A 12,874-nucleotide genomic window follows, 5' to 3' on the forward strand; every position below is an offset into this window, starting at 1 on the left:
AAAAAAAAAAAAAAAAAAAAAAAAAAACCACCCAGAATATTTCAGACTACCCCTTTCACGTACATTCCCTTATTCTTGCTTGTCTGAAGAGTAAGGGATATAATTGCAGTGATTATGTTAACAAATGCTCATGAAACTGTTCTTGCAGGTACATGTCACCCTCTGATGGATGTTGTAAGACAGAAAACAAATGTTGAAAGCCACTAGACAGAACCTGGTACCCACACTTCCACTGTGTGACTTTGGAGAGGCCGGCCTCTTGACATCTCTTCTGAGTGTTCTTATGACAGAAGCAGTAATCTCAAAGCCTTTTGTCAAAAGCATCCCCTTGTTTCAATCTACCTGTGGAATCAGGTAGATTGAAAGGTGTTTACTGTGAAGTAAACATACATCTTACACTACTTAGCAGCAGTGTGCTGGTAGACTAACTCTCCGGAAGAAACCGAACTCTGAGTTGAGGTTCTGTGGGCATGCAGGGTCAAAATAGTTCCTCCTTAGCTGATTTCAAACACCCAATGTGAGGCCTCTCAGGGTGGAGTTGGCGAGAGGTGTACGGTTGCTCCTGTCGGCCCGTGCCGTCAGCTCCAGCACCTTCTGCCTGGCGGGAAGGCACGGCTTCTCAGAGAATCACACAGACACGACTTCTGCCTGTGAAATAACTGTCCTCCCGCAACATTTGTGATTGGCACGCGTGACAGCTCTACCATTACAAAATGCCATTCCATTCTTCAGGAAGCCTCTTCAGTGGTTGCAAAGCAGAAAATGAGCTCAACATCCCCACAGAATTGTGACATATTGCCTGTTTGTAACGAGCAAGCGTCTCTTCCTTCCCCGGTATTGGGGTTCTCCAGAGAAACAGAACCAATAAGATACAGAGATATATACCAGGAGATCTATTAGAGAAACAGGCTCACGCAATCATGGAGGCTGAGAAGTCGCATCATCTGCCATCTGCGAGCTGAAGAACCAGGAAAGCTGTGGTATGATCCAGCCGGAGTGTGAAGACCTGAGAACCAGGGGGGTCGATGGGGTGACGATGGCATGACTCCCCCCAGTCCAAAGTCAAAGACCTGAGAATTCGAGGGTGGAGTCCTGGAGTCTAAAGACCCAAGCACCAGGCCCTTCGATATTGGTCTGAAGGCAGGAGAGTTCGATGTCCGAGATCACGAAAAAGAGAATTCGCCCTTCCTCTGCCTTTTTGTTCTATTTGGACCCTTAAGGGATTAGATGAGGGTAGATCTACTCTCATTGGTGAGGGTAGATTCCAATGCGTCTACTGATGAAAATGCTAATCTCTTCCGGAAATACCCTCACAGACACATCCAAAAATAACATTTTATCAGCTATCCGGGTGTCTCTTAGCTCAGTCAAGTTGACACATAAAACTGACCATCACACTATCCTACGGTAGAAAAGCTGAGTGAATACATTCTATCCAGCCAGCAAGAAAGGGGAACCTCAGGAAGACGTGAGTTGGGAAGGGCAAGTCCATCAATGTATCCTTTTTGGTAACAAGGTGCGAGGCTCACTCGAGGTACTCCTAGTAATGAGTAGTGTGGACTGGGCAAGTGATATGATACCAATGAAAGGAATTCATTTTGTGGAAATTATTTACAAATATTGGAAACAAGCGTCCAGATCCCACAGGAGTCTGGGAAACGCCACCCAAACAGGAATATAAGGGAGGAAGGAGATGGCAGGCTTTAGGGGTTAGAATTTGGGGACTGTGAAGGTCATCCGCCTCTGGGCAGCTGGAGAACAGGCTGTTACCTCGCGCTCTTGGCAGTGCAAGTCTGCAGGACACAGAGAGGGTGCCATGCTCGTTCATGTGATTCCACTTCCTACGTTGCTTCTTCAACATCTCACCTCTACCCCATATTTCTTTCTAGCCTCCCTTTCGAACTGTTGGGTATTCATGGCCCCAGCCTGCCTATGGCCTCTCTGTTCTTTGCCTTCTCTCAGAGTACCCTTCAGCTTCAACTGTTCACAATAGTAGTGTTAATTATCCAACAGTTATTAAGCCCCATATTTCAGCCAAGTGCTCTGCTAAGTGCCTTATGGGAAAGATCTCACTTAAACCTGACAACAAGGCTGTGTTGCTGACTCTCCCTCTACCTCGTGTGCAAATTCTCGTGAGAAACCCATTTCACCACATTGACATCCCTGCTTGGATAGAGCCACCCCTGGGAGTATGTCACTGATTGCTGGCTGGCTGATGGATGGAGTCTTCCTCAGGCTTCCCAGCGTGCTCTGCTCAGCTCTGGAGGGGCAGCGTCATTACTGTGTTTGTGGAGTTTCCTAGGGCTGCTTCCCTCGGCAGTGACTATGGTCAAGAGACCTCCACAGGGGATGTGGGTGTAGCAGGCATCCTAGCTCTGTGCTCATCCAGTGAGAGAGATGGTTCCAGAAGCAGGTGGCTGGCACATATCACAAAACAACAAGCTGAGGGCCTGAACTGCATCATTACTTAGAGAAAAAGTACTGAGAGAAAGGAAAAGGTTTGTGAGACGCCACCAGCAAGAATTTCCAACAGTCCAGTAATTGGCCTGTATGGCTGTGGACACATCACCATGCTGTGTTCTATAAAAATGGCAAGAAACTGGAAGCCAACCCACCCTCTGCCTTCACCCTGGAGGAAAATAGTGCCTTTGAATTTCCCCCTCACAGAATCATTCTGTAGATGTATCTTGGGATCTTATCCTAAGTCCATCCTTTTCTGACCAAGGATACACCTCCCTGGGGCGTGGGAGCCAACAGTTTTAAACTTCTTCATAACATCTTTATATTTGGTCAGCAATTTTCTCACTTAATACAAAGACATAATTGAGATGAGTGAGAAACTAATGAAAGGCAAACAGGTATTGACTATTCTGATCTCCCGGACAGGCCTAGGATGGCGTCAGCCAGGAAGTCACTGTCTTGGTAAGTTTTTGGGGCTGGATCTGGGTTGGCTGACATAGTTAACAGAGAATTCAGGAAGATAAATCACAGGCGCGCTTGAGTCAGATTCTCAGGAGCTGTGAGGATTGTATCAAGAGCCAAAGGTATTCATCAAGTCCGAGGTTAAACTTCACCACGAAAGCAAGACAAAGACAAAAGAACCAGAAGCAGAACTTCAACAGTCAGACGCGAGAACAAAGACAGACAGCCGCTGGGTGTAGGATGGCACCACCACGCTCATTGTTTTTAGTCCCACGCTAGGTGGGGTAAACGTGCGCAGCGCCTGTCAGGGCAGTCATAATACGTTTATGTGCATCAGAATATCAATTGCCATCAATGTCTCCTTACATCTTCCATAGGGTCCCATCATTTTCTCAATGTAATTTTGACATGCTCTACTAAAGGAATGTCACCGTAAAGAAATGAAGTTAATGACTAAGTTTTAAATGGTCACTTTAATAAATCTTTAAAAATACATTTTTAGAATATATTTTAACTATATTTTATAGAACCTCAAAATTATATCATTTATGTTAGAAATCAACAGTCAAAAAAGATCCAAAATGTTAAATGTCATATGAAACAAATATGCTCACTAGATAAACATGAACATCAGGGCTGGCAAGGATTACAGTTGTCAATATTTAATTATAAGGCTTCTTCCAAACCCTTAAGTGAAACATCTAATTAAGAAAATGCTGACGTGCAGGAACAGCCTTTCCCTGGCAATGCCATCTCTAGTTGCTTCTCCATTTTTTCTAGTAAGACAATGCTTGCTCATTACTGCCTTTCCAGTATGAATAAAATATATTTGGTATCACCACACAAAATAGTTTACAAGAAACATAATTATAAAAATAATCTGGAAGAGAGTTGACAAAATGAATGCTTTAAGAAGTCACGCCTTTATTACAAAACGCATTTATCTGTACTTTGAAATGGACTATTATGGTCTCTTTATCAGTACTAATATGAATATTATTTTGAGATACTTTTAGATTACTAACATGAGGTTTTTTGTTGTTGTTGTTGTTGTTGTTGTTTTGTTTTTTTTTTTGAGATGGAGTCTTGCTGTGTCACCCAGGCTGGAGTGCAGTGGTGCGATCTCGGCTCACTGCAATGTCTGCCTCCCAGGTTCCAGCGATTCTCCTGCCTCAGCCCCCTGAGTAGCTGGGACTACAGGTGCGTAACACAATGCCCAGCTAATTTTTGTGTTTTATTAGTAGAGATGAGGTTTCACCATATTGGTTATGCTGGTCTCGAACTCCTGACCTCGTGATCCGTCTGCCTCGGCCTCCCAAAGTGCTGGGATTACAGGCGTGAGCCACCACACCCGGCCTTACTAACATGATTTTTAAATTTTTATTGGAAAGAGTATAATTCTTTGGAGTCATTTTGTTCTAGTGGAAATTCCACGAATTACTTTGGAAGTAGATTTTAATCCTCATTACTATCTTAATTCATTAAAAGTACCTGGTTACACCTATGTGTGGAAGATATAGATTGATTTCCACGAATTCAATCTTACACTTTCCACATAGCAGCTAGGTGGAATTAGGCAATTTCTTATTCTGAGTCTCAATTTCTTCATCTGTAAAATGAAAATAAAATTCCTGCCTTGTAGGTACATTTTGGGGATTTGTGATAATGTCCATAAGACATGCATGCTATATTTAGTGCCTCGTAGACCCTGAAATACCAGCTGTTACTTCAAATGCTAAGAACCCTCGCTTTATGGAATAGTAAGTAGTTGATCAATGATCACATCAATCTGTGAAACATGCTTATAAAAATGTTAAAACCAATAAGTAAAACAGAGGTCTGAGGCAGACCTTTCCTTGGGAATATATCACCTGCTTCTTCAAAGTGCACTTCATATATTGAAACTGTAGTTCCCTAGGATTCAATTATTTGCATTAATTTAGCAACAAAACTTCTATTTGAGGGGAGGGGTTCATTTTATTTGATGGAGACTCAGGTCAACTGGATTATGAAGAGTCCTGCATGTACAGGGATGGTTTCCAAGTCTTCACACTGATATTAGGGAATTGAATTAAATGTTGCATTTTACAATACATCCCCACTTTGCCTTTCTATACAACCAGTGACATTCTCTGAAATAGAATTAGTAACACTAAAAGCCTGATATGAACAGGAGCTTCCAAGGTGAGTTGTGTTCTCATCCTCATGACTGACATTATATAGAAGTTCCACAATATTTAAAAATAATTTCAAGTTATGGGTGTAAAGAAAGCAATGATTCTAAGAAGATTATATAGGTATACATGCATTTGAGAAGAACATTTAGTTCAACTTTGCCTTAATAACCTCTTTATTAAACAACTGAAGCAAAAGTCTTAGCGTGGCTGTTTTTCTAGTCACTGCCAAAGACCACCAGCTTCTAAATGATATGTAATCATTGCAAAGTGCCATAATGGTGAATCATGACAAAGCGTTTATTTGATTTCTGTGCTTTACAAAAGACGGCATCTTCATTATTTCTACCTCTCAAAAAGGGGCAACTTTTTTCCAATACATAATGAATAGTATTTATTCATTTGTTTGATGAGTACTACGTAGTACATGCTGTCTAGTAAATCACATCCTGTTAAATACATGTCTGTGTAACACTACTCGTGACACCATTAAATGTGAAGGTAATTTTTGAAATTTTTGCCTATGAATTGTAAAATTCTGCATATCCAAAAAGGTAGGTGGTTTGACTGTGTAAAATGAAACACATATCCGCACTGCACCCATGAGGGAAGAGGTCCTCTGTAAGTGCGGGATATGTGGCATGGTATTTGTAAATGTTAACTGGTATTTTTTTCCCTAGCATTTTCACTTTCCTTTGTCCCTCCTCACAGTGAATGATCCAAAGGTTTATTTTGAGAGAAAGCAATAGACTCTACTCCCCATGGTTTTTATGTTAAAACAAAACAAAACAAAAAAAAACTGACAAGCTAGGATTAAAACAGGAATAAGAATGGGAAACTGCCTCCTCCCAGACAGTGGGTGCTTGGCTGGAGGCTGCATCCGATGACCACAGTGCTCAAAGACACTGTGAACCAGGCACATCCTCAACTCCAGATCGTCTGAACAATTTAAAGAATCTCATCTTCAATCAGAGGATACTATTAGAATATTGCTTAGCCCGGTATTTTAAGGACAGTAAAAGATAATGTTACGTTTGGCTGTTTTTTCTTGGTGTCCTGAAATGTTTTGCTCAGTGTGGTTTAAAGGTATCTTAATAAAGTCTACCTCAGTGGTCTTCAAACTATCTGTAGTGTCGGATCATTTTTCCAATTTATTGTATGTAAATACTTTTAAAATATAATAAAAATGGAAAAATAAAATGGTAAAAACAATATACAAATGTGAATCCAAATGTTTAATTATTAGAGTCAACAGACATAAAGCTCCTCTGCCAATTGCTATAAAATTTCTAAATGCTTATTCTCCCTTTCTGTACTTACCTCTTCGTGGACAGGGAACAAGCAGCCACCTGGTAACTGCTCGCAGGTAGCTAATGGCACACACATTGAGAAGCACTGTTCCAGCAGAGAAAGGAGACGCCCCTCATTTTAGAGGGTCTTGAAGCACCTGCAGCAACAGTAAGGAGCGCTCCTATCTTGCTTGGCGTGTGATGTCATCTGTTATGTAGTTTGTGATCACTGTGTGTGTTCACCATCACCTGTATATGCAAAGCTGCCTGTTTATACTCCCAGTCCTTAACTTCCTGCCACATTCCACCATGAATGTCCAGCCCTGTGCCTGGTCCCTTCTCTAGATGTTTTCCTAGACCTCAACTCAAGGTGTGTATCCCAGAGTGAACGCCTCGTCTGCGTGACAAACCCACATCTTCTGTGGTCCCCCCTTTACGAGTGGCGCTCTCCTCCCGGCCACATGGCATCATCGTCAGCACTTCCTCTGGCTTCCTCAGTCTCACCTATGTGCTGCCGGTCTCGTGAGATTTGTCAGTTCGGTATCTTTTTCACCGTGTTCATTCCTAGGCTCCATACCTCTCAGGAGCTTATTCCTGGAGCCTCCTACTAGCTCCCTGCATATCAGCTCAACCCTTCTAAAGCGCAGCCTGCTCCTGCCACTTCTCTACCTAAACCGTGGCTTTTCCAGTGTTTACTAAACATGCCCAGTATCCAAGGCTCTCCCTAGTTTTAACGCTTTTCACAAAAGCTGTGCTCCTAACAAATGGAAAGCCTCGCGCCACATGACTGTGTGCCTCCATGCATTTGCTCGCACTGCTTCGGTCTCCTACAGTGCCCTCCCAAGCCCCAGGTGCCCATGTGCCCCACTTTTGGATATTCTTTAGAACTCAGACCCCTGACACCTCCCCTCCCTCAGCATCATCTCCGGGCCTCCTTTTCTCTCTTAGCTGTGTGCTCACAGCAGTGTGTCTGAAACCACTCTTGGATCATTTATCTTATTTTTCCTGCTTTTTGATAAGATCCATTCCAGTTCTTTCCCTGATTACTCAAAAATCTAGCTCCATGTGAATCTTAGATGGAAAAGATATAATACAGGTTGACAATGAATACATTAGCCTTCACTGCAGATCATAGCAATAAACTCTATTTTGTACAAAAGATGTTGACTATAGGTAATAAATAAAAATATATTTAGAATAATGAGTATCATGTAATAGTAACAGTTATTTATTGAGTGCTTATGTACCAGCCACCACAGAAACAAGTTTGTCTATATAATCTCTTTTAATCCTTACAACATCTCTTTGAATAGGCATTATTAATTCCCATTTTATGAATGAGAAGGTGAAGTTTAAAGAGGTTAAGTACCCAATGTGAATGCTTAGTTAGCATTCTAAGAAGAATCATAAAATGAGATGTGAATCAAATTCAATCCGACTTCAATCTGTGCTTTAAAAACTATACTAATTTACATGAGCTGTTATGATTACGCAATGCTGAAGCGTTCAACTCCCACAGGACTGTCATTATGAGCTTGGCACAAGTCAAGGGCCATGCTTGTTGGATAAGAAATTAGAAAACACTCAAAATGTGTTCTTTAAACGCACAGCAAAAAAACATAGAACTGCTAACTCAAATGTTCAAGATGTAAATATATCCCAGCTACTCAGGAGGCTGAGGCAGGAGAATCAGTTGAACCAAGGAGGCGGAGGTTACAGTGAGCTGAGATAGCGCTGCTGCACTCCAGCCAGGCAGGTGACAGCGCGAGACTCTGTCTCAAAAAAAAAAAAAAAAAAAAAAGATTGAAATATAACAACAGAGAAAGAGGATAATTTACAGCAAAAGTCTACTGCATAACACAGAACAAAATTGTTTTCTCAGGTTTAAGCAAATACTTCATATGGAAAACCAAGTTGAATTCATTATTACTTTTAATGAAAGAAATGGTCACGTGACAATTGTACACTGAGCTCCCTGTTCATCCCTGAGGAAAGGCTAAGTCCCGGCAGAAAGCATTACCAACTTTGGAAAAACTCCAGACAATGAAACAAAGAGACCCAAGACAATAATTATTCTGAAAGGAAGACATTGAAACTGCCCCTGGGTTCTTGTAAGATTAGAAACCCAAGACAGTGGGTATATAAGGAAGAAAATACTTTCTTCATCCATTCAATAAATACTTGCTAAAAGTCCTTCATGGGCATGCGTTCCCTTAAGTGTCACAGGACAAAGAGTTTATAGTCTGATAACGGATGTAAGATGTGAATATAAATCACACGGTTTCAGTGGAGGAAAAGACAAGGGCTACCCAAATGTACGATTTGTGATGCTACTGATTATTCTGCAGATTAGAAGTTTGATCCCAGAGTGGTAAATGCATTTCCTTCTGGGTGTTACACAGCGCTCAGTGGTAATGTTAATTAAACTAACCCTTATCTTCTGTAAGTCATGCAGGGAAGGTAATGATGAAAGATTGGCATGTACGATAATTTGTTCTCCCAAATAACTGAACTAAAAGATGCCATTTATTACAGTCACATGGTAAATATAATGAATCATTTTTCTCTCTCAGTCTTTCCTTCACCTAGAATGTTTCTTCAATAAAACATGGCTCTCAATTTTCATTTCTGTGCCAAGAAGCAGGTAGTAATCATAGATAACACTTTTTTTTTTTTTTGCATTTCTCCATATGTTACTTAATATATTATTTCAATTAATTTCTGGAGTACCTCGATGCAGAAAGTATTATCGCCTCCATATTATCATGAAAGAAAAAGTACAGCTAGGGAAAAATGAAAAACCTGCCCAGAATTACTCAGCTAGCAATTGGCTTGAGGTGGAATCCACCTTGTCTGGTTTCCGGGTCTACAGGCTTCATCACATTCGAGGCTGCCTCAGTGTCAGAGGAATCAAGATGAGTCCCTCCAGTCACTTTATTGCCAGCCATGCTGACAAGTCATTCAAGCAGCCACTGCAATGTATCCACAGTAATATTATTTTAACAATGGAACTCAATCACTCAAAAAAAAAAAGAGTATATGCTTGCTAATAACTATGACTTATACAAGCTATAAATACTTCCTGACTAGAAGTTTACACTCTACCAACATTCATACACAGCAATTATCAATCTATCCACCTTACATATTGCTAGGAATTCTTAGATTTGCAGAACAAATAAGAGAATAAGACCTTCACAAGGTGTATTGTGTGGTTCAAACCAGAAGTGTGAAAAGAGGTAGTGAAGAGGGGTGAGTGAGACCGAAAAACACTGAGGCATAATATATACATGAAATGCACAGGGAAGCCAAGGTGAAGATTAAAGGTGTTGGATCACACATCTAGGGATGCAGGACAGTGAGGTGAAGAAAGAGAGCTCAGTATCCTCTGCCTCTGGCTCAGATGTGCAGCCAGTATGTCCTGTGGAGTGAATGGGGCAGTCTCCGTTCCATGGGCCTTTCACTTACAGAATTCTCGGGTCAGATTAAAAACCCCTGCTGCTATTCAGCACCTTTGTTTGGGGAAAAAAGCCTCGAAATTGCAGGACAGTTTGCATATTTTCCTACTCAAGTTAATTTCACTACTTTGAGTTTTTTTTTTTTTTTAAGCCAAGTACAGAATCAGGCAAATGTAAAATGTATGCGTTATTGTCAAAAAAAAAAGTATAAACTGTTAGTAGGGCTTTCCTTTCAAATTCAGTGCCACAGCCTTAAAATTAGATCCACATTTCTTACAGATAGGTTTACGTTTCCTTTATATGTGTTCACATTCTCTCTCATCACTCTTTTTCTTTTTCTCTGACATTATCCATTTCTCCCTTTCCATGTTCCCAAGCTTTTGAAATTCAAATTCTTGATTTTAATACTAACCACGCAGGCTAACAGCAGCAGCTATTTGCCAAGTGACAGATGAGATGGTAGAAGCAAATTTAAATTCATTGTCTTAGGTTTGTTTATTCGGTGTTATAAATCACCACCGCAGAAATCCAGGAGGAAAAAAAATCCTTCAAGGTGCAGTCTGTAGTACTGAAAGAAAAGTGACCTTAATACTTTCTTCCTTCCCCTTCGTCTCTTATGTGTTAGTGATTGAAAAAGGAGTGGGGTATGATGAGAGGAAGGGAACGTGAGTAGCCATGGATCTGGAAGGGAAAATGGTATGTGCTCACAGGCCAGGCTGCTTCCTGCCTGTGTGTGTCTTTACCTGCGGCTGCAGACAGCAGGAGCACACAAACTCAGGAGGATTCTGCAAAGCACCTAGCTGTGTATATTACTTCTCACGGCACTTACCTAAAATCCAATTTCATGGCCAGATGCAGTGGCTCATGCCTATAATCCCAGTTGTGCCCAGGTAGGAAGATTGCTTGAGGCCAGGAGTTCAAGACCAGCCTGGGCAACACAGGGAGACCCCGTCTCCACAAAAACATTCTTAAAATTGTCCAGGCCTAGCAGCTCACACCTGTGGTCCCAGCTACTCAAGACTCTGAGACAGGAGAATCAGATCGCTTGAGCCTGGGAGGTTGAGGCTGCAGTGAACAGTGATCATACCACTGCACTCCAACCTGGGTGACAGAGGGAGACCTCATCTCAAAAAATAATAATAATTTAAAAATTCAATTTCTTCACTGTCCGTAAAATTGAATGCATTTGTTAATTCAGAATAATCTCTTATGTAAATGATGCCAAATGCAGTGCAAAAAGTGTCTATGGCAAATATTTGCACAATATAAACATGAGCTAATATGTTCAAGAATTGAAACTAATACCAGTTCTTTCACTGGCCATGCTGCATATTTCAGTGCCTATTTGTTAAAAGCACTAAGACTAGCGTTTAAGGTCAGTGTGTAGATCTGTTTGCTCATAAAACATTAATTGCATAAATGTTAAGGACCAGTTGCCAATAACAATGGTCTAATTCCTCAGGTATACGTATTCCAGTGAGTTTTCCAAAAGCAATTAACTGATAGTTTTAGGGAAAACTATCAGTCGATAAATATGTCATAATATAGTATTTTTTAATGAGTGGGAACAACCTTTTGCTTAACTGCTTATTCTCTTTTTTGAGACGGAGTCTCGCTCTGTTGCCCAGGCTGGAGTGCAGTGACGCGATCTCGGCTCACGCAAGCTCCGCCTCCCGGGTTCACGTCATTCTCCTGCCTCAGCCTCCTGAGTAGCTGGGACTACAGGTGCCCATCACCACGCCCAGCTAATTTTTTGTATTTTTAGTAGAGACAGGCAGGGTTTCACCGTGTTAGCTAAGATGGTCTCGATCTCCTGACCTCGTGATCCGCCCGCCTTGGCCTCCCAAAGTGCTGGGATTACAGGCGTGAGCCACCGTGCCCGGCCGCTTATTTTCATATTGACATGAATATCATGCAATTTTGTGAAACTGTAATTATTTAAATTGTGAATGAGTCAGGATCAGTATGAATGCAAAAATTACTCAGGATTTTTTGAAGGGAGTAGGGAATGGCCTCACTAGATTACAACGCAGAAACCCCAGTCTGTGAATTGGCTCACTTGTCTTTGACCATTTCACTATTTCTTTGCAGCATTCAGGATGAAAATTTACCCACTCAAGAATAACAATATGCTCCACTGTCTAAAAATTAAAACTCATCTTAGTTCTAAAACACATTTTAAAAGAGCAATGTTTTTATCACGACTCTCGGAAGTGAAAGGGGTGTTGTGTGGGTGTGTGTGTGTTTAGGGAAGTGGCTTCCGATTCCCAATGAAAATGTTCCCATGAAGTCAACGTTTCCGCAGTAACTCAGGGCACTGTGGCAAGTTCTCAGGAGCTCTAAGGTAATAATCAGACATGTCCTGGCCATTACAATTCCATTTGTGTCAGATGGTGTTATGCATGTATAAATTAACTAGATGTCACACAAAGGAGGCCCATCCCACTTGGGATAAGACTAGGGGCTGGTCCTTAGAAATCAGGAAAGCACAAGGTCTCACCATTTCTTAAAATACTTGCTGCAGATGTGTGTATTCTGTTTCCCTGCATACCTACTATATTCTGAGACAAAGGGACTTCAAAAAGTCCTCAAGAAAACCACACAAACGCTCTAAGTAGCAATGCTTCTGGTAGAAGAGAAACAAAATTCTGTCCCTTCCTTCAAGCCGCCTTAGGATTCATTCTCAGAAAGTTGGACAAAGCATGTCACAGCTTATGTCTGAAAGCCCGCAAAGCCAAGGAGTAAGGATCCAGGAAACGTGCAAGGAGGGTGCCTGGGGTTATGGAAGTTACTACAAATATTTCATTTCATAAAGTGTACCTGCGAAGGTGAGTGCGGCAGGCAAAGGGGTCAGGGGTCCCAGCAAAAGGTATACGCGCCCGGACCACGCTGCTACTCACGCTTCGCCATCCCCGGAGTCGCCGTCCGAGACCCCCTCCTCGCCGATGTCAGGCAGGGTAAGGAACAGGGTTCTGGGGCCAGCCCCGGGGGCCACGTAGGCGCCGGGCTCTCGCTCTCCGGGGCCAAACTG

At 41.8% G+C, this 12,874-nt stretch overlaps 1 protein-coding gene across 1 annotated transcript in view; it reads right to left on the minus strand.

The window, feature by feature from the left end:
- FAM149A (family with sequence similarity 149, member A) overlaps window positions 1-12,874 on the minus strand; it is a 90,222-nt gene that overhangs the window by 76,998 nt on the left and 350 nt on the right. The window lies entirely within an intron of this gene.

Source organism: Mandrillus leucophaeus, unplaced genomic scaffold (genome assembly GCF_000951045.1).
Source record: "Mandrillus leucophaeus isolate KB7577 unplaced genomic scaffold, Mleu.le_1.0 Scaffold217, whole genome shotgun sequence".
Lineage (NCBI taxonomy): Eukaryota > Metazoa > Chordata > Mammalia > Primates > Cercopithecidae > Mandrillus > Mandrillus leucophaeus.